We start from the raw sequence: 7,619 nt of genomic DNA, 5'->3' as shown, positions 1-7,619 counted from the left end.
TCGCAAGTACAAGCATCTGGAATTCATGTTCCATTATTCATCATAATTCCAACGAGGCATTTTAATCATTGATTTGAATGTTGACACCGTGCGGGTGAAAATATTTCTCAGCACCTAAGGTAATGTTGCTTGCAATGTGGCGGTCAGGCTTTTCTTATTGTGCCTCTGAGCTTCCAGGTTTAGATTTCCGGTAGGGGATTGGCGCCCGCATTTTACGAAAATCGTCACCACACTTGCGAAGATCTTCTGAGCACTACGGAGTTAGCAATTGTTTAATATTACCAGTCAATCATAATACGACTTTCAACTTCGAGTCCTGACTGTAGTCACCTAATCAAGCCGGACTCGACATGGTGCGATTACTGAAATTGAAAGTGACTATACCGTGCATGTACAGTGTACACTGCACAGTGTACAGTGTACAGTTTTATGTAACTGTCTGATCCACTTTCGGTACTCAATTATCGATTGGAAAATTCCCATGGTCTGCGTGCAGTATTCTGCAGACCCGAATTCGGCACCTATGACAGTGAATTGGTATTACGTGATTGGAAGTTGATCTTATCCAAACAACACAAATACCGAGCTAATCTGTCCGCGGCAGAGGCCTATGTTTATATTCGTTAATGCTGGCTAGCCATGGTAGTTGGTTGTATCGACGTGGTTGAGGAGACATATTATTAGCTGCTTGAAGGACTTATCATTTAGCGTATCGGACTAACTGGAGAAATATCACCTCACAATATTATACATTTATAGTTAGTAACATGGGGAACCTGCGACTGCGACACACTGCAATTCCGTAAAATTACGCTATCTGAAAATGTTAATAAATATACAAAATTCGCATACCTTAGATTCAGTGGTATCGTTGCTGGTGATTAATAATAATCATTGTTATCTTGCGATTCGTCGTCGAGCTACCGTAGAAACTGTCACTCATTCAACCAATTGCTATAATTGCGACATAATAGTAACACGATTGCGCCTACGCCTACGGTTCTCAACCTTTTGTCTTCGCGGATCCCCTTTGGACCGTCACGGACCCCCACTGACCCCCCACACACTAAGTCATATATAAAATCTCAATTATCGTGCAAATAGTAACTGCAAGCTTGTGATAAACAGCAACAAAATGACTTTTCTCGAAAATATCATGATACTATTTATGTAGAACTTGGGAAGACTTTTACTATTTCAAAGCGAATTCTGTTTCTACATTTCTTGAAATACGCGTTCGTGTGCTGACAATTCACGTCGTCGATTTGATATGAACTGGCGCCGAAAATCCAATTCCAAAAAGACATGTGGTCGCGAATGTAATAATAATGCGTAACGCTTCCGATGACATCTTTGGGCATGATCGCAACATATATGGCACCAAAATTGAGAAACAGTCAGGGTTGTAACCAATTCAAAAGATTCACAAGTCAATCTCACGTCATAGTTTTGACTCGAGTCATGTCGAGTAATTTTCAAGTCACCGCCAAGTCAAGTCCGAGTCTAAGTCAGTGAGTAGAGGGCCGAGTCTGAGACATAGTGTTGTGACTCAAGTCCGAGTCCAAGTCATTGTGTTCAATGTTCAGTTTTGAGTTTAATTCGGTTCAATCCACTCTGCTAGTACGACTAAGAATGGCTCGCATTCATAAAATCGTAATCTTCCTCGGTCCTAATAATTTCTGGCCCCATTTCCAAGTATCCGGACTGACAGCCGAAATACCAATAATGTGGTGAATCTGCTATTATTCGAAGTTAAAATGAAATGCCTGTCTCGACCGTTCCTATCTCAAGTCGTATGACTTGGTTCGAGTCATGCACATTGACACGAGTACAAGTCGAGTCAATACACAAATTGACTAGAGTCGAGTCATTTAACGCATTTGAAAAAATGACTCGAGTCATTACAACCATGGAAACAGATTTCTAATAAACGAAGAACGTCCAGCCTAGTCACTTCTACGTAGCAGCTCAGCTTGAAGTTATTCTGGAATAACGGTTATGTATATCACAAGAGATATTGGATTTTTGCAAACAATTTTTTCCGAAAACCCAACAAAACATCTCTAAATAGCAACATGTTTGTATCAGTAGGCTATTGGCAATTCGGCAATTAAATTGAGTTTGCACAGTAGAATATTTCATCTCAGACGGCCATTCACTTTATGTGAGTCCTGGAGTTTCAGCAGTTGTATGAAACTAAACTGCATCGAGATTTTTCTAATTTAAAGAAAAGTACAAATTAGATTATCAACCACTTTTCTAATTTGGAGGTTTCGCGGACCCCCTGAAAATGCTTCGTGGACCCCTATCGATCCGCGGACCCCTATTGAGAACCACATGCCTACGCAGTAGGAAATTATTGCCAGATATATGTAGTGGTTTTAACTTGATTATAGAAGGTAGAGCTGTAACCGCATTGCAAAAAGTATTATATCCGAATATTGTTTTAAAAAGTTTATCTTAGAAATTGCATTGACGGCAAGTAAAAAGAGAAATAGCCGGGTGATCTATTACATTTCGGTGAAATAAGTAGTAAACCTGCCTAGTGCCTAGGTGTACGTGTACACTGTAAAGTGTACACCGTACGACGGACGTACAACCCCTCGTTTGAAGCGCATAGTTGGTACTGCGAGTAACTGTTCTATGTTAATCCAGCAAAGAGTCATTTTCGCTCACGATAAATAGATGAAAACGTTTAAATGAAAATTTCGAGTAGCAACTTGTTCGACTTGTGCAACCATCGAAGATGCGTCTCGCGGACGAGAGGATCATTCAGCCATTTCACTGAGAGTTGCCCCGTTCGACATTACTTGCGCCAGTTTCTCGCAAACTTCGTAACGGCAGGACGAGTCTTAGTAGATCGCGATCATTACGGCAACAAATTAGTCAGGAGAGATATTTCACAGGGATGGTGTGAACGCGAGGTTCACGTTCGCGTTCTGTGTGTGAACCTCGGGAATTTGGAGATTCGCGTTCACAACAGAACCTTGGTAGGTTCTGCACTGTGAACCTTTTTCTTATATTACAATTTTCACTTCATAATGACATCTTTGGTTCGAATTTATTGCATTTCAACTGCTGGCCACTCTATGAATGACGCCGGCAGCATAAAAAAAAAAACTCAAAACGAGCATGCACTTTGACAATCTCAAAGATTTTACTTGCTTTGTTACAAAAATTTTGCTCTAAATATCCAACTTTCCGTTTGTGAATATATAGTGACTCTATGCTGTGAGCTGACCCGCAATCACATAACATCACGAGCGACATACAAAACATGTAAAGAGCAATTCAACCAATCAATGAGATTGATATCGTTTTTTGATGTAACAAATCTAGCTAGCGTACGGGTTCTATCTTCACTTCATATGTTTACTGTATCATTAAAACCAAATCCGTGCGATTGAGGTGTTGGCTACAGCTCTATAACTTTTGGGGTAGCCTAATATCGGTAGCAAGTATAAAAGCCTGCGTTACACTCTGCCCAATACCAATGTAGCAATACTCAGACTCATATACCGAATACAGCACCCGGTCTGGTCCAGGACCAGACCGCTAAGGCGTAAGCTGGCAACACCTCTTCGAAATGATTGGCAAAGCGACGGATGATATTGATTTTATGGGAATATTATATCATATGATTGCCCCAGTTGACACATTTTGCGACGTTTAAATCGCCAAAGTGTACTTCAGCATTATGGCATTATGTGGCCCGAGTCGTCTCTAGGTATCGTGTACTGTAGGGGAGATGTGGTTCCGATGGATCAAAAATTGGAAAATGATCACTGGCCACAAAATGTTCTGCCGAAAACAGCAGATCTTTTGCTGGCTCAGCACTTTGATACAAGCGCTACCTATCGCGCACATATACATGAGTATCCGTCTTTTCAAAAATATTTATGGACGTTCAAAATTTGTTGCTCGAACGTATCATCGGTCCCCACCCGGTGGGTCCAATGACACACGACCCGGGGACCTATGACACATATACCCTAAAAAACTCAGATGTGACAATTTTTCTTGGTCAGTATTATAATCTGAGCTACAGCAAGCCAAGGAAGAATGTTTGGTCGCAACCGTCAAAAAATAGAATAAATATTAACTTAAATGTTGTCATAAACATAACAAAAAACATCTGTGAGAGACCCCATAGCTCGTGCACGTTGAATTTTTTATGTATGTGAGGAAAGATTTTGCCAGCATGCAATTGTAGACAAGTTCACGGAATGTAATCACGGAATTATCATAGAAAATTTTCAAAGTATTTTCGGTCCCAGTGATCCATCGGTACCACATCTCCCCTACATGTACAATGTACATTAATATAGGCTATCACTTCATTGAAAGATAGGGTTGGAATTAGCAATATGACGTCACGTGACGTCACGAGGTTCACGTTCGCGTTCACACAGAACCTTTCAAAAAGGTTCGCGTTCACACGAACCTGAACCTTTCCGAGGTTCACACCATCCCTACTTGTAATTAAATTGGAATGGATTGTCTCACGTACTCGTTGCAGCGATAACTTTTATTGGGTAATACTTGTAGCTAGATATCCAGACGATATGGTTGGCGGGGATAGTAGCTGGTGGGCATAACTGCTCTGTTAGTCCGTGTAGGGAAGGAATTAAAGAACACGTTTACAAGCGACATTGCACGGCAATTAAGGAATACGATTGTATGAAGCAGACAAAAATTAATACGCAAAAAAATGACCGAGAAGATAGCGTATTGGTGGAGAGTCCGGCTTCTTGATCGGCAGGTCGGTAGGCCGGGTCAGACCAAAGACCTGATTAGTAACACTGGTACCGATGGGGGTGTCGAGATAGCGTAGCGGTATGATCCACAGCTGCAACACTAATAGGTTGTGGGTTCGAGTCCGACCGAGGTCGACTCCAGAATTCCTACCTAAATGTTGGAGGTTTATCTAGGTTCCTCTTCGCCATTTCATCCGTATAAGCGGTGTCTTACAAAAAGCCTTGAAGTGGGCCGTGCTACATGCCGGCAGCTACGGAATAAAAATGGAGAAAAAATGGCCTGGTGTAAATGACCACAGTAGTCGACAAACACCAAATACCTCAAAACAAACAAACACACTGGTATCGATGACTTCTCCGCTTGGCGCTCAGCATTACCTGGAGAGCTTGGAGGGGTGGTGCAAGACGTAGAAAGCCTTACAAGGCTATATATGTACCTTCCTTGTCCAGCGGCATATGTAGTTATGTATACATAACATGTATACATATCATGAGTCGGTGCATATGCCGCAAGAACGTCCTACTCGTTGTTGCTTTCTTATCCAACACCATGAGGTTCGGACGTCGCATTCAGTATCTCTTATAGCGACAATTATTTGCGGACTACAACGACGTTCTCGGCTGCTGATATGCATTCCCCTGTTGAGTAGGCGCCGCTCCAATATCTATGCAATGCATCTAGCCAGGCCAGGACTGTAACAATGTCCGAGTCACAAGTCATTCTCACTTTTATAGTTTTGACTCGCGTCAAGTCGGAGTCAATTTCAATTCACCGGGTTAAGTCCAAGTCCAAGTCATTGAGTAGATGGTCGAGTCCGTGTCATAGTGTTACAACCAAGTCCAAGTCAATGTGTTGACTGTTCAGTTTTGTGTTCAATCCGGTTCAAACCCACTTTTTTCAACTCTGCTCGAGTTATATAGAATGGCTCGCATTCATAATATCGTAATCTTCTTCGGTCCTAACAGTTTCTGGCCCTCTCTTCCAAGTATCAGGACTGATAGACGAAATACCAATAATGTGGTGAATCTACTATTCTTCGAAGTAATAATGAAATGTCTGTCTCGGCCGTTCTAGTCTCAAGTCGTATGACTTGGTTCGGGTCATGCACAATGCAGTGTTGGGATCAATCCACTATCTTCGCGCCACAATTCATCTCGAGTCATTCTACATTTTGAGTGGAGTCAAGTCATGTCAATCGATTTTCAAAGGTGACTCGAGTCGAGTAAAGTCACTCGATTTTTCGCAATGACTCCTGTCCAGTCACGAGTCAAGTCACTAGTAAAGTCAAGTTGAATTTTCATACGAGAGATAATTAAATTCATTTCATCATTTTACTAGCTGTTTGAAATAGAGATTGAATCCCCATTTATTCTGAATCGCGTCGAATATAGAGTTTAATATACATACAAAAAGGCTCTCGCAGAACTGTTAAACTACGCAAGTAACGGAATAACCCCAGATGATATGAAAATTGATATGATACAGTACACTATTACCACTTACACATCCATTATACACAATTTAAGACTGCTCCAATTGTTGATGAGTATATATAGAGATATAAACGATATTTGTTCGATTTCAATCATACTAGAGCAGGGGTTCTCAACCTGGGGGGCGCGAAACATCTAAAGGGGAGCGCGAAGAAGCGGTCACCTGAAAATTTTTTTCGCGCTTCGCGCGATTTACCTCCAATGCACGCGTGTGTGTCTTTATATAGACCCAATTTCATATATTTTTATTCTCTCATCAACATTCATAACCGTCCATACCATCAAACAATCTGTTGGGGTTGCTAGCATCCCAGTTGGATTTTGTGATATGACGATAAGGGGGGGCGCGAAATTTTTCACTATCAAAAAGGGGGGCGTGTCTAAAAAAAGGTTGAGAACCACTGTACTAGAGGGTTGGTTATACGAGCAGTTTACAGAAGAGAGACACATTGATATTAGATTAATTTGCAACTAGTTTACGACAACGTAAGCTGTTAGTTCCGATCCCCGCGTTTGCGGTCAATTCATTTGTTATATAACAATATAGGCTCGATAACACGCGGAATCATCGAGTGACTGGATACGCAAACAGGTCACGCCCAGCGTATCGTCTTGTCGTTGCGAAAGAGTTGCAGTTACCAAGTCACGTTTCTGGTCGTAGTCCTTACAGAAGTAATCGGAAGCACGTTATCATTAGAATCTAGGAGCTGAGTGATCAGAAAATCGATAACAGTAACGGAAAACATATCTCTAGGTATTATAGGCGACGGGAAGAGTTCCATGTCACGGTGGAACGAAAATTGCTGACGTGCTGTCCGTCGAAAACGGGGAGGCTTCCATAAAATAAAACGATATATATATTATTCAAAAACAGAACAGCAGATGCAAGCACGGTCATAATTTCAACAGAAATCGAATCATATTGGGATGACTTTTGTCGATCCCCCAATCTTAATTCGAAATTGAGTTGATTTCTTATAATGAGACACTTGATGGCGTAATGCGGATGTAGCTTTAGAGGAGCGGCGGACAACATACAGCCCGGAACGGGATTTTGAGCGCCGCAGAGAGTTTCTGCCGTGAAAGTGAGTGAAATTCTAATCTGAAAATATTGACAAATTTCATGCGCCATAGAATCAATCCAAGTTTTCCATCCTGAGAAAGATGGCCATGAAACTACTTGTTCTGCTCGGGTCCATACATTTGCGAGCAAACATTTTCTACCATAAACACTAACAACAAAAGGCTGCGTTCCAATATAAAAAGAACTGATGTCCACGTGCAGTCTTTAGTAAGGGTTTCTACACCCGACATGCAGCCAGAGTTCAAAGAACCTGGAGACAACTTTGATTGACCGCAGATGCCTGA

This window comes from Botryllus schlosseri, chromosome 9 (genome assembly GCF_051294905.1).
Source record: "Botryllus schlosseri isolate E-star chromosome 9, Bs_hap1, whole genome shotgun sequence".
Lineage (NCBI taxonomy): Eukaryota > Metazoa > Chordata > Ascidiacea > Stolidobranchia > Styelidae > Botryllus > Botryllus schlosseri.
This window is presented reverse-complemented; position numbering follows the sequence as displayed.